We start from the raw sequence: 18,531 nt of genomic DNA on the forward strand, positions 1-18,531 counted from the left end.
CAGCAACCGTCTTCCCGCTTGCCCCTCTCTCCACATTTTCCCTTTCCAGCGGGATGCAGGTGCCACCCCCCAGAGGCAGGAAAACTGCCTTGCAATCCGCTACAAAACCTGCCTGGAAAGCCCAGGATGCCCGGAGCCAGCAGCCGTTTCTCCTGGAGCTCCTGCTGACAGGCATTTGAAGCCTGCTGTGCCTCACAGCTGCTTTTCTGCCAAGGGCATTCCCATCTTTTCTTTTTTAGCCCAAAGAAAGGTTTGCAAAGCTGAGTTTTGTGAGAAGCGCTTCATATTTGGATCATTCTTAACTTGGAGTTTCCCTTGGCACCAAAATCAGGGGCTCACCTTTTGCTTGGAGCTTGGCTGAAGTCCTCAGCAGTGCCAGGGAATGTGGCCATTGGAGGCTTTGGGCAGATTTGGCTCATCTGCCTTTTTAGGCCTTGTTTCTTTCTCTCAGCCTTCCCACTGGATTGTGGCCTCCGAGGAATACGTAAAATCCCATTCCATTCCTATTCTTTCGGACAATTTTTTGTACCGTCCCTGTACAAAACGAGGCCCCCTGTTCGGATGCTTTTCCCCACCGTTCCCCGGCACTTTCATCTGCCGGTGCATTCCCTGCGTTGCTTGGGCTCTTCCCAGCTCTCTGAGCTCCTTCACAAGGCAGCAGATCGATTTGGCCCAGGAACTAAACCCTCCCGAGGAATTGTCTGATGCCATCTCCGCATTTGACACCTGATCCTTGTGCTCAAAGGATCCCTCTTTCTTCCCTTCAGCCAATTCCAAGGCTCGCTGCCCCCAGCTGCGATCAGGCCCCAGCCTGATCCCTGCAGTCTTCCCTGCCGGGATCCTGCTCAGGAATCCCTGGGCTACAAATGTAAGAATTCATTCTTCCCACCCCTGCCCAGTTCCAAAGGATTTGGTGTCTGCCTTACCCGGCTGGAGCCTGCTTCCAACTCTGTTCTTGCTGCTTCTGCTGCTTTCCAGTTCCCAGGAATTCCACCGACGGAGCGACAGCGTTTTCCAGCTCCGCCAGGATTCCCTCTGCTGCGTTTGGGTGCTGGAAGGATATCAAAACCAGGCTCTCTGGGGCTTTACTATCAGGAAATTACATCCCCGGATTTGTTCATTTCCAAATATTATCTCTTCCCAACAAAGCACTGGGCATCCAAGGAATACAGAAAGTGATGGGCTGACCACTGCTTACTCCTCTGGAATGTCAGAGCTTGGAAAAAAAGGGCACTTGAGGCTTCTCCTGGTGCTGCCCGTGAGGTGTATTTTACTTGAGAGCCCCTTCCCGTGTCTTTCCCTGTATCCACCAAAAAATCCACCCCTTCATTCCCCAGCTGCTTGCTTCCTCCCTCTTTTCCTGTATCCAACAGAATTTTAACAGGTCAATAGTCCCCTCTGCAAGAGCACCTTTCATTCCAAACCTAAGAACAAACGAATCACTTCCCTTCCACCGTCCTTATTAGGATTCCACTGAGAGCAGTGGATGGAAAATGATCCTCTCCTGGTCCCTGCTGGATTCCCGGAGCAGGGATCCTTTCCCTCTTTCCCCCCACCACGGTGCCCTCCTCCCCCTCCCGCCCCACCCCACACCCTTTTCAGGCTTTGTTCCACAGCTTTTGCCTCCAGGCCTCAGATCCTTTCGTTCTCCACGAGCTCCCAGCAGCTCCACAGCCTTTCCTCTCCCATCCCGACCATTTCTCCGGGAATGGAGCTCCGCATTTCAATTGCCTTCTCTTTTCTCTGACTACTCCCACCAATCCAGAAGACCTAAAGCTGACACAAGGAACACTCGGTGCCCACAAATCCAAACCCAGACCCGGCCATCCCCAAACCAGCAACTCCCGGACAATTTGCGTTCATTCCAACCTAACACTGAGGACTCACCCAACCCTTCAAAATTCCCAAGAAATATCCTGTTGCCTTCACAGCTCCCAGGGGATTCTGCTTCGTGCTCACACGAAGGATTTGGGACTTCCCTGAAAAAACCCGTGCAGGGCACGCCGGAATCCTCGATCCCGTGAATCCGGGGAGCGTTAAAAGCTCGGTCCAGCCTGGGCCCCCGGAAATTTTTGCCAAATATCCCCCAAGTCCTCGGGATAACAGAACTCTCTGGTACTGCATTTTTGGCGTTGTAAAGCCTGGAATTCCTTTATTCCTAGTGCTGGGCTCTGCATATGGCCGAGAAAATCCCGGCCTCCACACAGACCCAGGTTCCAAACTTTTTGATACATTTTAGCAAGCCGAGAAATTCACCTTCCCTGCTTGTTCTTAAGGGCATCCTTCTCTTCCCTTACCCGGCGTGCTCTCTCCCACTGGGGGTGGGTTTTCCCCTTCCCATGCCAATTAGTCCCTACTTCTAGGAGGTTTAGGTACCTTTCTTCCCTGGCAGGGATTTCTTAACACAGCTACCGAGGCTTTGGGAGTCTCCTTTATCTTCTACTTTCTGGATCCATAAATGCCACAATCCAGACGCCCAACTTCAACAAGACATCCTTTCTACCTAAAAACACACACTCTCAACTCTTAGATCTTTTAAAGTTTTACCCCCGCAAAATTCCCCTATTTTTCCACCACTGAATTCCTCAGTCCTGCTTCCAAGGATTTCTTGAATACCACGGGGCTTTTCTCAAGATTTACCCCCACGACCTTCCCTACGTGCCCACTGCTCATCACCTCATTTTTCCCTCAGTGTGGTCGTTCTCCACCCCAGAGAGTTTGTCAAGTGTTGCCTCCAAAATGTTCCCCATCTCTCCACTACTCAGTTCCCCATTTTGCCTCCAAAATATTCAATCTGTCCCCTCCACATTGCATCCACTTTTACCCCCAGCGTTTTACTTCCTCTACAATATTGATTCAACCTTTTCCACCCCAAAAATCTGCATTCTCTCCCTTAAACAGCACCTCAGCTTTTCCCTCAAAAATGCCCCAGAGGGAAACTCAGATTCAGCCCCCAAACTCCCATTTGCCTACACAAACAGTTCTTGTGGCCCCTCTCAATTCCCCCAGGCTTTCAGCTCAAGGAAGAACTGGAAGCCTATTCCCTCATCTCCACCCTTGTTTTGCTTTCCTGGAAAACCTTGCGATCCCACACTTTCTCCAAGAGATCTGCTGGGACTACTGGAAGGTTTGCTCTCTCAGAGCGCCAGGGGGCTTTACAGCACTTGTTCCTCTGCATCTTTACCCTTTTATCAGCTTTCCCCTGGAACGGTGTTGTGGGAGAAGCTTGGAACTACCAGAAATGGATCACGTTCACATTTTTTCCCCACCAGTTTTTATCTGGTTTCAGATTCCTGGAATTACCCTCAAATGTGCCCTAGAACACTGCTGTGAAAGGATCAATGAGAAGAACAGCCGGAAAGCAGAAAACCACCTCCAGCAGCAGCCACAATGATCCCATTTCTCTTCTTACCTGGTCCTGCCAGAGCTCCCAACAGCCATTCCCATTCCAAAACAAGAGCTATGGAAGACATTCCTGCTGTCCGTGAGGGTGAGGCGGCAGTTCTGGATGTTCTTCGCTGTGCAATCAGACAACAAACAGAGTGTAAATGATCCTGGTGGTCCCTTCCACGCCAAACCAGCCCGTGATTCCATGCGTGGATCAGCACCTGTCCCAGCTCCATTCCAGAAACCTCCTCCCACTAACCCAGAACTTTCCTTTTTCTGCTCAACATCAGGGGTTTGCTGCCGAGTGCCCCGGGCAGGGGACGCCTCAGCCTTCCCTGGGACCGCAGCATTCCCTGGGCTGCCTCAGCATCCCCTGCGCTGCTGTTCCACGCCCATCCCGTGGTCCAGCGCCTGCGCGGGCTGCAGTGCCGGGCTCTCCCCACGAGGCGGCAGCACCGGGAGCGAGCAGCCCCGGCCGGTCCCGCTGTCTCGGGGCAGCTGCGCCTTTAACCCGCCCTGAGCCGGCGGGGCCGTGAACACAGCGGGCACAAACCCCACCGCTGCCCTTTATTTCACCCTCAGAGGCACAGGATCGCAGCATTTCCTGGGCTGCAAGGGACCCACAGGGAGCATCGAGTCCAAATCCTGGCCCTGCACCCCAAGAATCCCACCCTGTGCCCGAGAGCCTTGTTCAGACCCAAACTCTTCCCCCAAGATCCTGAAAACACAGCGGGGCTGGGAGAAGGATGACCACGGAGGATTTTTTTATACAGATCTCCTTGCACGATCGTTAAATAATATTATTAGACAGTCCATGAACGCATCCCTGTGCCGGGACAGCCACCCCTGTGCCGGAACACTCATCCCTTGGCCGGAATACCGATCCCCCGCGGCCCCCACCGTCCGCTCGGGGCTGTCCCCGTTCCCCGCTCACCTCCGAGCCCGGAGCACCCGCCCCGGTGCCCCCGGCCCGGCAGCGCTGCTCCCCGGGCTCCCCGCCATCGCCGCTCCTGGCGAAGAAGGGCGGAAGTCGCCGGTACCGCACCGATGTGGCTATTCGACCTTCTCAAGATGGCGGCCGCGAAGGACCCCCCCCCCCCCCCCCTCCGCCCCGGTCCGTCTATTCGACTGCCTGAATGCTCCCGCCTGCCCCAGGCGCCGCTGACCCCACAGTCGGTGTCCGCGTAGCGGGAAACGCCTCAGAAAATTGCGCGCAAGCGCTGGGCTGGCGTCGGCGTCGGCGTCGCGTTCAGGCAGCCGAATAGACGCAGCTTGGGGGGGGGGGGGGGGGGGGGGGCCTTCCCTGCCGCCATATTGAGAAGGTCAGAAAACAGTGCACACGACCGCCATCTTTAGTGTGGCAGTGACGACACTTCCGCCCTTCGCCGCCATCTTGGGTGCTGGCAGAAGCCACTTCCGGTCGAGCCGCCATCTTTAGTGTGGTACACTTAGGGCCCCCGCCGCCCCTCACAAGGGCTTCTGTCTAGTCAGCTGCCTGAATCCGGCCCGGACTCCGACGCCGGCCCCGCGCTTTCCGCGCGATTTTCCGCCGTGCTTCCCGGTGCGAGGACACGGCTGGCGGGGTCAGCCGCGCCGGAGGCGGGCGACGGCTCCGCGACCGGCGGCAGGCATCGGCAGGGACACCTCTCGCAGGGGGCCTACTGCGTCCGCCATCTTGAGTGTGGCGGAAGTGTAAACCACCCTCTGCAAGGTCCTGGCAGATAATAAAATAATAAAATAAAATAAATACTATAATATTCTAATAAAAACGTCACTTAACGCCGTCCCGAGAGCGGGGAACTGCGCCTTCCTTTCCGAGCCGCCTCCTTGAGAGCGACACGCGGGCGGCTCTATTCCGACCGTGCCCGCCCGGTGCCTCCCGCCCGGGTCGCGCTGCGACCGCGCCTCTGCTGCCCGGCAAAACCGGCCCCGCCGGGCCGCCCCCCGCGCTGTCATTCCCCGCGGTCACCGCCCCGCACGGCGCCCGGTCCTTTCCATAGCTGTGGCCCCGCTCGTGCACGGCCGTGTCCCTTGGCGCTCCGAACCGCCCTTCGCCCCTCCCCTCCGCTGACACACCCGGCCCCGCTCGCTCCCGCTCCTTGCCACGCTCGGCAGCCACCGAGGCCGCCGCCCTCTCGGCTCAGCCGGCACCGGGCGGCAGCAGCGCCGGGGCGCCGTGTCGGGGGCGGCAGTGCCGCGCTCTCGCCACCAGGCGGCAGCAGCGCCGCCCAGCTCAGCCCGGGGGCAGGCACAGAGCACAGGGAAAAGCCGGCTCCGGGCGCTCTGCAGCTCCTGCAGCCCGAGCGTCTCGGCTCCTGCGGCCAGGCGCTTGCTGCTTTCCTTCCTACAGAAAAACGCCGGCTCCTTATTCTCAAAACTTGCTGATCTCTATTCCCAGCTTCTTATATTCCTGTATGCGACAGAGTAGACAGAGAGGGCTGGCTTATTTCAAAATGAATTTACATCTAAATCAGTAGCATTTGCCTATAGACGTAAAAGTGAAGAACTTAACAGGTTTTAGTATTCTGCACACAGCCCTCGCTGGGAGGAATGATAAAAAGTTAAAAACAAATGAAATTTTAAAAGTAGAAAGTTAGAAAGAAAGTTACAACAGCAGAAATTTAGAAACAAACAAAGAGGTAAAATACAAGAAACAAACAAATTTCTAAAGGGAGAAAGGTTGAAAGTTAAAAACAAAGAAACAAAAAAAAAGTAGAAACAAAGAAAATTAGAAAGGTAGAAATTTAGAAACAAAGTCACAAAGGCAGAAGGTGTTGAGCCTTTGACAGGGTACCCTTCCTTCTCGGACCAGGGTGAAAGAGCAGAGGAGGCTGCTGTTCTGCTGAGTTCTTTATTTCACAGTCTCACAGCTGTCTTGAAGGCAGAGTTCGAATGGGGTTACATGATAAAGCCAAGCAGCAGCAACAGGCAAAACCAGCTTCTTCTATATGCTCCATACACTCTATTTTTTTCTTACAGAAGTGTGGATTCTATTTGTTAATTGACCAATAAGATTAACACACGATTCTAGTTTTCTTTTTCTTAACCCATCCTGCTCTAACACTCGTAAGCCTCACACAAGTGTTACATCTGTATTACACAGATTTGCACATACAGTTTCTATCAGCTCTTATGGTTTATGTGAACACTCCATCTAAAACATGTGAACAGTGTAATTCTATCTAGATTTTGTCTAAAGTAAAGAATTCTGTGAAAAGGTAACACTGCTGCAGCAAGAGCTGTGTTTAAGATCTCTGCTACAGCTTTTTCAGGTTTAAGGCACTTAGCATCTATTTCTACTAAAAGTTAAAAATCTGTATTTCTATTTCACTTCGGTGTGGCTCCATGGATGTCAGCTTGTCCAAAGGTTTTAATTCAAACCTAGTGCTTTGTCTTCCCTCTGGGCCTGAGGCCAGAGGAGCCTTCACTCTAACAAGAAGGTTAGAAACAAAGTTAGAAAGGTAAAAGTCAGAAAGTAAAACACAAATTTAGAAAGGCACAAAGTTAGAAATGTAGAGTGTTCAAAACAAAGTTAGAAAGGTAAAAATGGGGAGAAAAACAAAGGTATAAAGTTTCAAAGTTCCAAACAAACAAAGGCAGAAAGGGACAAATCTAGAAAGTTAGAAACAAACAAAGAGAGAAAGTCAGAGATGTAGAAAGTTAGAAACTAACAAAAGTAAAAATGAACAAAGGTAAAAAGAGAGAAAACTTAGGTGGTACAAAGTCATAAAAGTAGAAACAAAAAAGGTAGAAAGGCAGAAGGTCAGAAGGGTAAAAATGAACAAATGCACAAAGGTAGAAATGCAGAAAGTTGGAAATGAAGAAAGATGGAAAGATAGAAAGTTTGAATGGTAGAAACAAACAAACGTATCAAGTTAGAAATTGAGAAAGGTAGAAAGCAACAAAGGTAGAAAAAGAGAAAGGTAGAAATGAACAAAGGTAGGAAGTTGGGGAGGCAGAAAGTGCAGAGGCTGGCAGCAGCCATTCCAGCCTTAATGAGAGCCCTGTGTGGAAGAGCAACTTGTTCCATTGATCTTCACTTTGCTAAGGGCCTTCTGCTCTCCTGGGAAAGATGCAGAGCAGGCAAATGGCTACAGGTAGAAGCACCAGGTGTGACTGTTCTTCCTTCACCTCCCAGAAAGCTGGGGGGTTTCATGTTTGAGTCAGTGGCCCAGAAGGGGCAGAGAGTCTGCCCTGACCAGTCTGTGGGCATGGATCTGTTTTGTCTTTCCCTGTGCCCATTCCCAAAACTCTTAAAACTTTCCCAAAATAGAAACACAAAGCCTGGGGCAGATCGTGCCTGAAGAAAGAGTGGTCTCTTGTTTTATTCCAAGCTGCTACAGAAACAAACAAAGGTAGAAAGGTAAAAATGAACAAAGGAGGGAAGGTGAGAAAGGTAGTTCGAAAATCAAAGTCAGAGAGAGAGAGAGAAAGAAAGTCAAAGTCAGAGAGAAAGAAAGAAAGTCCGAGAGAAAGAAAGAAAGTCCAAAAGAGAGAAATAAAGTCAGAGAGAAAGAAAGAGTCAGAAAGAAAGAGAAAGAAAAATAGAGAGAAAAAGGAATAGAGAAACAGAAGAATAGGGTTTGAGAGAAAAAGAAATCGAGTGTAAAAGAGAATTAGTGTTGAAGAGAAAAAGAGAAACTGAGAAATAGAGTGACAGAGACATCCAGAAACAGTTAAACAGCAAGAAAAAGATAAAGAGTTAGAAAAAGTCAAGTGAGGAATAGACTGAAAAGTAAAGCAAAGCAGAGTAGCAAAGCAAGAAATAAGGCAAAAAAATTACTAAACCACACCAAAGGAAGAAAGCAACCAAAATGGAGGAGGGGGGTATCTTTATTAGGGTTTATTCAACTTGATTGAACGAGGGTTTTTTATTTACACTTTGGCAAAGCAAGTGGAAACAACAATGTACACAAGCACAAATACAATCCATATGCACACTGGTCAAAGTCCAATTGACATACAGAGCAATATGTGCAAGTGCAGCAGCAAACACCAACACAGAGCAACACAAGCCAACCCCCTATCAGTACAATGTAACAATTGTTCTATTTCTGGAAAATTCATTGCATTTTATTGTTCCAGGAAACCCAAAACAACAGCAGCACAGGGAGAACAAAACATTCATCCACCACACACCTCCTTCAGCTGACACACAAACCCACCCTCGCTCTCGTCTCGAGAGCACCCCATGGGAACGCGGTTCCCGGGAGCCCCAAAATCATCCCGCCTGACAAATCTCCGGCACGGTCGGCACCCAAACCCTGGCGATGAACGGCACCTCACAGACCGGCCGGGTCCCAGATAAAAAAACCCAGCCGGGAGGGAAAACATCCCCAGCCAGCGCAGCAGGTTGTTTTTACTCTGAGTTTAAAAAGTAGCTGAAAAGCCTGAAAGGCAAAACTCACAACAGAGAAGCACAAAACAAGACAAATTATCTTCCACCGCCCTCAGTAGCCTCAATTCAGGCAAGTCAACAGAAACTCAAGAGCGCCACAGGGCAAAGGTCCAGGTGTACCTTGAGATACACTCAAACATCCTGGAGTCCTGGATGTGGGAGCTTTGCCTCGGGGGTGCTCGGTGCGGGTTCGGACGGTCGGGACGGTGACGAGAAATCTCTGCAGTCAGATCTTGGAACACGCGGTTTATTGCAAAGGGCGTGGGTACAGGGGCACTGCTTAGAGCTGCAGCTGGCAGCTCTGAGCAGGCCCAAGAGAGCAAGAGAGTAAGCGGGTAAGTAAAGAGAGGGAGAGAGAGGAATGAAGGTGAAGAAGTAGTGAGAGAGAATGTGTGTAGAGTATAGTAAGAGTGTCTGAAGTCCTGGTTACAATACAATAAATCATCTTCTGTACTGAATATTCTAATTGTCACTAACCAATCTAATACAAGATACAAATCCTATAGCATTTACATACAGCCTATAAGAGTTCTTATATTACCATAGAGTGTTACATCTTAACTTCTAAAAACTACTCTTTGGACCCCTTCTGCTGAGCTAGTAGAGTCTGCTCTGACCCTTGGACCTGCCTGCAAGCAGAGGGTATTGTTCAATCAAGAGGGGATTACCTTCAGTCAGCCATACCATTGTTTTCCAGTTGTTCAGTAACTAAGACTTGGTATTTCAAAAGGTGGCTTTCATTTCGATGTTGCTTATAGTTTTCATATTCCCAAAATCTTTTGTCAGGCAATCATATTTATAAGGCTTTCCTGTTTGATCTTCCCCAACACCTGGATTTTCCTAGTGCCTCGGTACCCAACGTCAGGGGGGAAAATATCCCAGTTGAGGCTTCCCCAGCCCATCTCCAGGTGTCACCCCCAGCCCTCCCAGTGGCTCCCAGTTCCCAGGCACCCAGCCAGCAGCTCCTTGGTCCTGGGAGGCGTGTGGCACTTCCAAAAGTACACCATGCCTTGGAGCAAGCTGAGCAAACAATTCCAGACCTAAAACCTTCAATCCCTGCACGTCAAGGCAGACTCACAAATGCCCAAGAATTCACACCTGCCATGGAAAAGTTAAAAGATCAACGTCTGCCTGAACTGCATTTGCAGAGTCCAATTGCACCCATTTTGCTCTGCCTCACGCTCGCAAATTGCCCGGAACGTGCTGTGTACAACAGCCATGGAAAACTCCTGACACTGGTATCCCGATGCCTCTTGCAGACACCCAGCTCAGGGAAACCTTTGCAGCAAAGCAAATCCTAAAGGAGCTGTTTTCCCCGAGGAAGCCCAGCAGCGGCAGCGCTGCCCCAGAGCACAAAGCAGCAGCTCTGCTGGGGAAGAGCATCCTTCAGTTCCTCTGCTGCTCACTTGACCAGAGAGCTGTTCCTAGGCCACATTCACTGCCCCACCCTGGATGAAATACCTGCACCCCCCCTTCCAAGTGCTCACTGCTCCCTGCTGTTCACGTGACCTTTTCTACATCAAACTACCAGGAACAGTGCCCAGACAAATGGAGACCTTTCAAAAAAAAAAAAGATAAAAAACCTGGGTTTGCATAAAGCACTGAATCTAAAAACTTTTATGTTTCCAGTATTCCAACCATGTCCAGATGGTGAGCAGGTGCTAAAAATAACAACAGAAAAGCACAAGAAGAGACAAATCTTCCTTCTCGACCTTCAATATCCTCAATTCAGGAAAATCACCAAACTCAACAGCTCTATATAGAAGGGGAAAAAACCCCACGTGTACTTTGAGCTGGTGAGAAGAACAGGAACCTGCAGCAATTAAGGCTGCACAGTCCACAGCAGCGAGAGCTCAGCACACATCCAGAGAGGCAATTCCAGCACCTAAATTAAAAAAGAAGAAAAAGTTGATTACTTTTTTTTAAAGTTACTCTAAGTTCGTAAAACCAAACCAACCTTCGCTCTTGATTTTGGCTCACTGATGCACACACACACACACAAGAAGCCAACGGTCACACAGGCCCTGCTTGCAGAATTCCTGATCCAAACCCTCGCCTTTTCTGCCCAGCACTGAGGGAAATCTGACAGAGGATTCATAAAGAGCCCTCGTTGAGAGCAGTCATCGCCCCAGGCCTTCAGGCTTGGCAAGATCCTGAAGTGAACGGACCCAAATTCAATTCCTAAATCTGAATCTCTGACAAGTCCTGTTAGAAAGACAGCGGACAGTCCATCAGAACACAGAATTAAAAGGCTGCACAAGGAATAACAGAAGCTTTTCCAGGAATAGCACAAGTTCCTTCTCTCCCTCACCGGTCCGGGACCGTGAGACCGAACCTTGGGCCCCAGGAGACAGGAGAGCTGTTATCAACACCCGAACCTCCCAAGCGTTGTTATTGCTCAGAGAGCTGCGCCGGCACTGAGCTACTCCCATGCGCCTGCAGGGCTCTGGGGAGGGGCAAGACGACCTCCCACTCTTGCCTGGAGAAATTTCAACACCCTAAAAAGTCATTTCCCTTCTCTCTCTCTGACCCACGGCCAAAGCAGCTGTGTAGAACGACCCGGGGGATTTATGGGAGGGCTGATTCTCTCAGGAAAGACCCCAGACCCTGAGGAAACAAAACCACCCCAAATTTCCAGCTGAAAACACGCTGCCTCCTGAACGGGAGCGCACAAAACTCTCTAGAGCCAGACAGGAGGTGACAGACCGGAAAAAGCCAAAAGATGTGCTCTGCTTGCATGCACTCTCTGACTGGTAATTCCACAGGAAATTCCCCACGGATCGTAAGCAGTTGCCTACAACTTGTCCTCTGCAATCATGACTGCCTTGGCTTTCTGTGGAAGCGTTTCAAACATCCAGGGAGGGTTCAGGGCCTCGGCTGGCTCGTTTATGGCTCTTCCTGACAGGCCCAGGCCAAACCCAAGCACCCCCCTCACTGCTCCAGCCCCAGTTTCAGGGAAATATTGATACGGCTTAGAAATACTCTCCTTCCCTGCAACTCAGTCCCTCCCTGCACATCCCCAGAGAGGATTTACTCCGTCCTTTGTTCCCGACAGCACCTCTCCAGCGCAAGTCCCGCTTCACACAGACACTGACTAAGCAGACCTAAGGCAATGGTTCCAGCAGCAGCTGCAATCCCGAGCTCCCTGTCTCCTGCACAGCTCATCCAAGCACTCCCAGCAATCTCACCTCGGCCCAGACACCCTCTGTCCTCAGAGGGAAACGCAACCCGATGGCACGCAGCTCTGGCACCACATTCCCTCTTCCCTTCTCCCTTTTTCCAGCACACCAGGCTGCTGGCAATGGCATTCCCATGGCAGTTCATCCCAGCACAGAGAAGAGGAGCCTGTGACTTACCCACACCATGGGCAGGACAAGGGGGGCCCTAGCTGGCAGGGACGGGTTCTTCTAGCACAGAGGTTTCTGAGCCCAGAAAGGAGCCTTGCTTTGGCTTCCCTGACTTATTCAGCAGCCCTCTGGAAACACGTGGCAGGGAGGGAAGCTGCTTTTCCTGACACCATTCAGCTGCCAAAACCAGTAACCCCTCCACAGTGCTCCTGCAGCCTTGCCTGGCCCTGGGGCCATAGAGCAGGAGCCTTGTGGGCATGAACCTGCCCCTGATTCATCCCCTGAGCAAAACCCGCTAGTGAAAGGTGGTGAGAGCAACCAGGGCAGGGGTGGTAAGCAAATCTGGGACCACTTAGGAGAGGCCTGTGCCACCAGAAATGTAGAATGGTGTCTTTCAGTTGAAGGGGACATACAGTGTTCATCTAACCCAGTTGCCTCACCAAACACGCTATCTGACATACAAAATAATAAGCAGAAACCTTATTTCTGATATTTCCTCACTTCTAAGTCGCAGAACTTGCAACTAAACCTACTCCATCTGAAAATTTGCGAATGTCATTTATTAGATTATTTGTAATCTTCCTCGCTGCTGAAGGGTTAACATGGTGTCCTTACATCCTGATGCTTATCAATAATTAAGGACACAGCAGAATTCTTCACTAAAATCTACTGTAGTCTTTTCCAGAACTGATTTCTAATCCTTTCCAAGACAGCTGCACAATTTAATATTAAAAAAAAAAAGTGCTGAACCATATTTCACAACTTGCCAGCTGCCTGCCAGGGCAGACGGGTGCATGGCTCTGGCAGGGAGGGCACAGCCTCAGCACCAGCCTGCTTGGAGAACCTAGCTCTGCTCAGTGCCTCAAGCAGCAGTGCCTCAGGAAGGACCCTTTCCCAGCCCATCCAAAAGGACATAGGCACTTATTGGTCTGGCCACAGGGAGGGGGTGAGTGCTGCAACGGGGAGGCTCCTGCACAAGTTTGGAGTGGGCAAAGAAGGCACAACTGAGAAGGAATGGCCACCTCAGCCCCTCTCCTTCATTACAGCTCTGCACCTTCCCCTACCTGTAGGTCATAGGGGGAGGTGACAATGGGCACGGAGGGAATTAGTTGGCTGAGCAAGCTGGCGGGCAGAAGGTCCAAGAAGCTGACTTGTAAAAAAAAAAAAAAAAAAACAAAACCTAGAACGGTTCATCGTGATTAACCACATATCAGAAATGCCTTCCTCTCTAATGGTAAAGCCACTGACACACTTCTTCTTCTCTTGCTTTGTCATTTATCTCGTAAATCAACCCATCTGCTTTCAAACCAAACGTGCCAAGTAAATATGAAGATTATTAGGAAGCCTTTTTATTTCCCTAGAGCAAATTAAACAGCTGGAGGTTACATTTTTTTTAATATTGCCAAGCTGTTACCAGGCGTAACAAAAGGCAGTTGGCTGCACACACAGCCCCGCAATGTTTCACTGGGCTGATGCAGCAAAAGCAAGGAACTTGTGCCTTGCACCCAGCTGCAAATGCCAGAGACGCACCGCTGATTTTATGGCAACTGTCACACCAGGAGAGCTGATCCTCCCAGACAGTGGAAGTACACAATTAGGTCACATTAAACATCGAGAAAATGCCACAGCAGTTCCACATGCCAACTACAAGGGAGTGACACTGGAAAACAGTTCCTAGCTGGCAAGAGCCATCCCAGCATCAGTGCATAATAAACTGCTAAAAGTTGACAGATGAAGTCTGAGGGTGCAGAAGCGTGAGCAATCACCCAAACAGAGGGATTCGTAACATTTTCCCACAAGGCAGAGAAGTAAGACAGGCAAGCACCAAAGCCTGGTTTATTCCCCCTGGGAAGCCACCGCTACCTCCTGTTCACAGAAACAGAGGGGCTGGGTACAGCATTCCTTCAGGAGGGTTTCCTTTAGGGCCAGAATAACAAGATGAAGCAGTGGTGCTCACAGCAGAAGCTTCAGACTTGTGTAGGCTTTTTTTTTCCATGTACAACACCAAGCTCCTAGCCTTACCACAGGAGCAAAAGTGTTTGCAGTGTCCTGACCATTGCACACACACACTACAAAGTACGTCCTTGGCCAGAGGTGGACTAGCGAGAAAAGCACAGCCCACTCTGCTTACAGAAAGCCTTTTGCATCCTGTCAGCACCACCTACGTTCAGCTTAGTCCAGTCTTGCACACCTGAAATCAAAGGTAGTTATGAAAGGCAGCTGTTGTCACAGATAACAGACATTCTGTTGCACAATATTTGGTGCTCGCCACAAATTGCACCGAAACAACTTCTATGCCATTGCCACAACAGTGGTAATTCTTTAAAACATGAATAAAAGGGCTCTGTACAGGAGGGCAATGCTGCATGGGGAGAGAACACACCACACCATGTAAACTTCAACACTGTGAGAAGTGTCAGTCTATGTCTTTTTACTCCCATATACTCCCATGTATCTTGAAACTACTTGTGGAGTCTACTGATGACAAAAGCATGCTTAATTTTGCCTGTGATCAAAGACACGGCCATGATGCAGCAGCAAGCAGTGCACCTCAGGGAAACGTCACACAGTTTTTGGGATGGTAAGTGGGCAGCACAGCTTTCTCAGCACATGAATTAACACCTCAATTCTTTAAAAGTTTCCATTTTACCAGTTTCTTCACCAGCACTAGTTGGCGTGATCAGCAGTCCTGTTGCAGTATCTCCTCTGCATGCATCCTCACAGAGCATCCCCATGGTTCGCTCCCAAACACAAGAGCAAGGCTATTCTTTACACTTTTAGGTCAGCCCTTTAGCACAGGCCAAGAGCAGCAGCTCATCCCAAAAGCAGCTGTCAGAAAGGCACAGGCAGATACGCATGCAGGAAGTAACCTCCTGAGGTACTGCTGCTGCACTGCCCATGACCAGGTCTGAGAGCAAAGCCACGCACCAGCACATGCTAAGAACCAAGCTGAGGGCTTAGAGGAAACAACCAACCTCCAGGATATTTTGAATTGTGAAACTTAATTTAAGCTACAGCCCAGAACAAAGACTTAGAAGCTAGGACACCCTCATAAACCAGATTTAGTCTGCTCTGTCATGGCACAAGATTACAATGTCACACTTTCACAGAATGGTTAAAGACTGGAAAGGGACCACTGGAGGTCACCTAGTTCCCAGACATGCAAGGGTCCCCCAAAGCAGCTTATTGAGGATTGTGTCCAGATACCTTCTGAATACCTCCAAAGAGGGAGACTCCACAACTTGTCTAGGCAATCTGTTCCAGTGCTTGGGCATCCACACAGTAAAGTTCTTGCTCGTGTACATCAGTTTCTGCCCGCTGCCTTTTGTACTATCGTTGGGCAAAACCCAACCAGAGCCTGGCTCCATCCTCTTGGCACTCTCCCTTCAGATACTGATAGACTTTGATGAGGTTCCCTCTCTGTCGTCTCTTCTCGAGGCTGACCAGGGCCAGCACCCTCTGCCTTTCCTCACACATGAGATTCTCCTTAATCATCTTTGTCACTCTAAGCTGGACCCTCTCCAGAGGCTCCATGTCTCTCCTGTCCTGAGGAGCCCAGAACTGCACACAGCACTCCAGATGCGGCCTCAGCAGGGCCGAGCGAAGGCGCGGGGTCCGTCCCTCCCGGGGAGGCTCCGGCGGCCTGTGTGAGGGCCGGGCAGGAGCGGGGCGCGCCGGCCGCTCCCTCTCGCGGCCGCGGGGCCGCGCTGGGCTCGCAGCGCTGCGGCTGCCGGGCCCTCGCTCCCGGCAGGGCCCGGCCTAGGCCCCACCGCCCGTGCGGGAGCACCGGCCGCCGGACCCGCCTCCCGGGACACAGCCCCGCTCCCGCCCGACCCCGGCCCCGCTTACAGCACCTCGAGCCCTAAGTGACAGCTGGGCTTCGCAGGACCGAGCACGATGGAAAAAGGGAATCCAGCCGAAATACGCACGCCTCACACTCCCAAGCTGTAGGGTGGGCTCTGATGAGAGCAAGAGCTCATCAAGACAGGCCCAGCCTAACCTGGGGGAGACCTGCGACAGAGGAGCTTGAATGTCCCATACCTGGGAAAGCAACAAAAAGCCTTAACCCAAAATTATTTAAGTAGTTCATATTCAGCATAAGTTTTCCTCCCTAATTCCCCATGCCCTCCCCACGACCCCAGCCAGCCTGGGTTTTGTAGACTAACTTTAGGGCTCCGTGTTTCTGACCAGATCTCATCTACCGTGACATGTGACAGAGCCCAGTGAGTGGAAGGCTCCAGCCCACAGACCCCCAAGAAAATCTAAGATTTCCTTGCTGCTCATGCAGTTTTCTCAGACTGTTTGTCAAAAGTTATTGGTGGCTATTTTTTAAATGAAAGGAGTAGAGGGAACATAGCTTTGAGGCATATTGGGCTAGCATATTGTTCAGACTCTGTACAGGGACAATAAAGCTTTTAGGATCTTTTGATTGACATATATAATGAAGGTAGCTGTCAAACCTTTGTGCAGCAATTTTATTTCGTATTGACAAGCTATTTCACTGGCCAGGGTTTTGCATAAAAGGAATCATTCACATTGTTGTGGTGCTGCTATTTACAGAGCCTAGAGGACAGTGGCATCACTACAATATAAAGATTAATATTCAAATTTCTTTTGAAATACATAACTCTGTATGCAACCTATCCTACGTGCGCATCTTCATACAGGGAGAAAGGCATTGTTCTGCAGAGAGAAGGGGGCCTGGAGCTGCTGGGGGTTGTTGTTCATTCACTGAATCATCATGTAGCCTTTGAAAAGCCACTTAGTCACTCTGCAGTTGAATGTTTCTCTCTGGGGAGCAGAGAACAAAGCCTCAACACAAACTGCCATCACTGTTACCAGTCAGTGGCAGAGCTCACAGAGCCAGCATGGGGTCAAGGGGCTGCTCTGAGCAGCTCTTGTGTGCACAAAGCCCAGGACAGCTGTGCTCCTCCCAAAGAAGCTTCTTTCTCCTGCCAAAGCAGTGGCAGGGTCAGCTTGGGCTACCTAAGACAGCAGTTGCTGCTTGCCCACTACCTTTCTTTGATTATGAACAATAAATTGCCAAGAAATCACTAGCCTCAGAGAAAACAGGCAGAAAGCAAACGAGAGGGCAAAGCAAAACATAAAGGAGAGGGGGGAAAAAAAAAATACACATAAGCAAGGATGACTCTCGCACTATTTGCTATGCAGTCAAGCCCACAAGTGGGTTGTGTATCTGAAGGTGGAAATACAAAGACGTGTCCTGTTCCCTGGGGAAAGGTAAGCAACTTCTCAAATGATCTTTAGAGGCTATTATCAGTCTCGCACTAGCACTGACATACCCTGTGCCCAAAGCCACAGCATGCACACACTGTATCCATAAAAAGAGATATTCATAGCTCTGCAGCTCATAGAAGTGCTGTGCCCGTGCTCTGGTACCAGTATTATTTAAAACAAAACAAAACAAAACAAAGTTTGAGTTGCAAGTGAGGGCATGGAAGAACTTGCACGGCAAGAATTTGGAAAGAGCATGGTAATCCAGCTTGGTCAATGGGCACACAATTTTTTAAGAGTGTACCACGTTTGTTTGTTCAGTCATTCCTATATTCATTTTCAAGTCCAGAGACAGCAGCTTCATGTCTAGCCCCAAAATAACAGCACTGTCTGAGACAAAACCAGCTTGGTCAGGGGTACCAGAGCTTTTCCCAGCCCGTTTATGTAATAAAGCATTATATACAACTGTTGGAAAACATACCAGTTTAAAAATCTTTTATCTATGACTTTAGCCAGGTTTGCTCATCTTTGCTCCAGGGGAAGGGAACTGAAGCTTCTTTCCAGGGCATTGTTTCTCTAGGTGAGGCCTGATGGGCTTAGCATTTCAACAGACTGGGAGTAGCCCCAACAAGATAAAGCCATCGATGGAACATCAACAGAACCAACGGAACGTCAGTGGCCATCTAGGAACATCTACCCCAGACTCTGCCTCCGGCAAAGACTGATAAGAAATTCAAGCAATGAAGATCTAATTAACATCAGAAGCGAAGAAATCCGGATCTAATAGGAGAGCAGATACTAGGAACTACACAACTTGAGACCAATGAACACTGACCCAATTCGTTTCTGTGAGTTTTGACTGCAAAAAAGATCTGAAAATTCTAGTAAAGATCATGTGTCATGGAATGATTCTCCGCACACCCGGGCTATGTGCGGATGAGATGATTTCTGTGGTACATCCTGGCCAGAGAAGAAAGTAGTGCCTTGACTCTCTAACATTAAAAATGTTGTTGGAGGGCTTTTTGTTTTTCCTGCAGTTTCAGTGACACAACCAGGAAGCAGAACAGGAGCTATATGTCCCTGTTACTTGGGTCCTAAAATACAGAGAAAGAAGACAGGGCAGAGAGCAAAGAAGAAAAACAGAGCTTTGTCCTCATTCACATG

At 49.9% G+C, this 18,531-nt stretch overlaps 1 pseudogene across 1 annotated transcript in view; it reads right to left on the reverse strand.

Annotated features, from left to right (window-relative positions):
* Nucleotides 1-9,687, reverse strand: part of LOC309585731 (epidermal growth factor receptor kinase substrate 8-like protein 2) — a 232,403-nt pseudogene extending 222,716 nt beyond the window's left edge. Inside the window, exon 1 of the transcript in view lies at nucleotides 9,616-9,687. The product of the transcript in view is annotated as an epidermal growth factor receptor kinase substrate 8-like protein 2 (transcript). The remainder of the gene's footprint in view (nucleotides 1-9,615) is intronic.
* Nucleotides 9,688-18,531: the final 8,844 nt, after the last annotated feature.

Source organism: Coloeus monedula (genome assembly GCF_965178545.1).
Source record: "Coloeus monedula genome assembly, contig: HAP1_SCAFFOLD_177, whole genome shotgun sequence".
Lineage (NCBI taxonomy): Eukaryota > Metazoa > Chordata > Aves > Passeriformes > Corvidae > Coloeus > Coloeus monedula.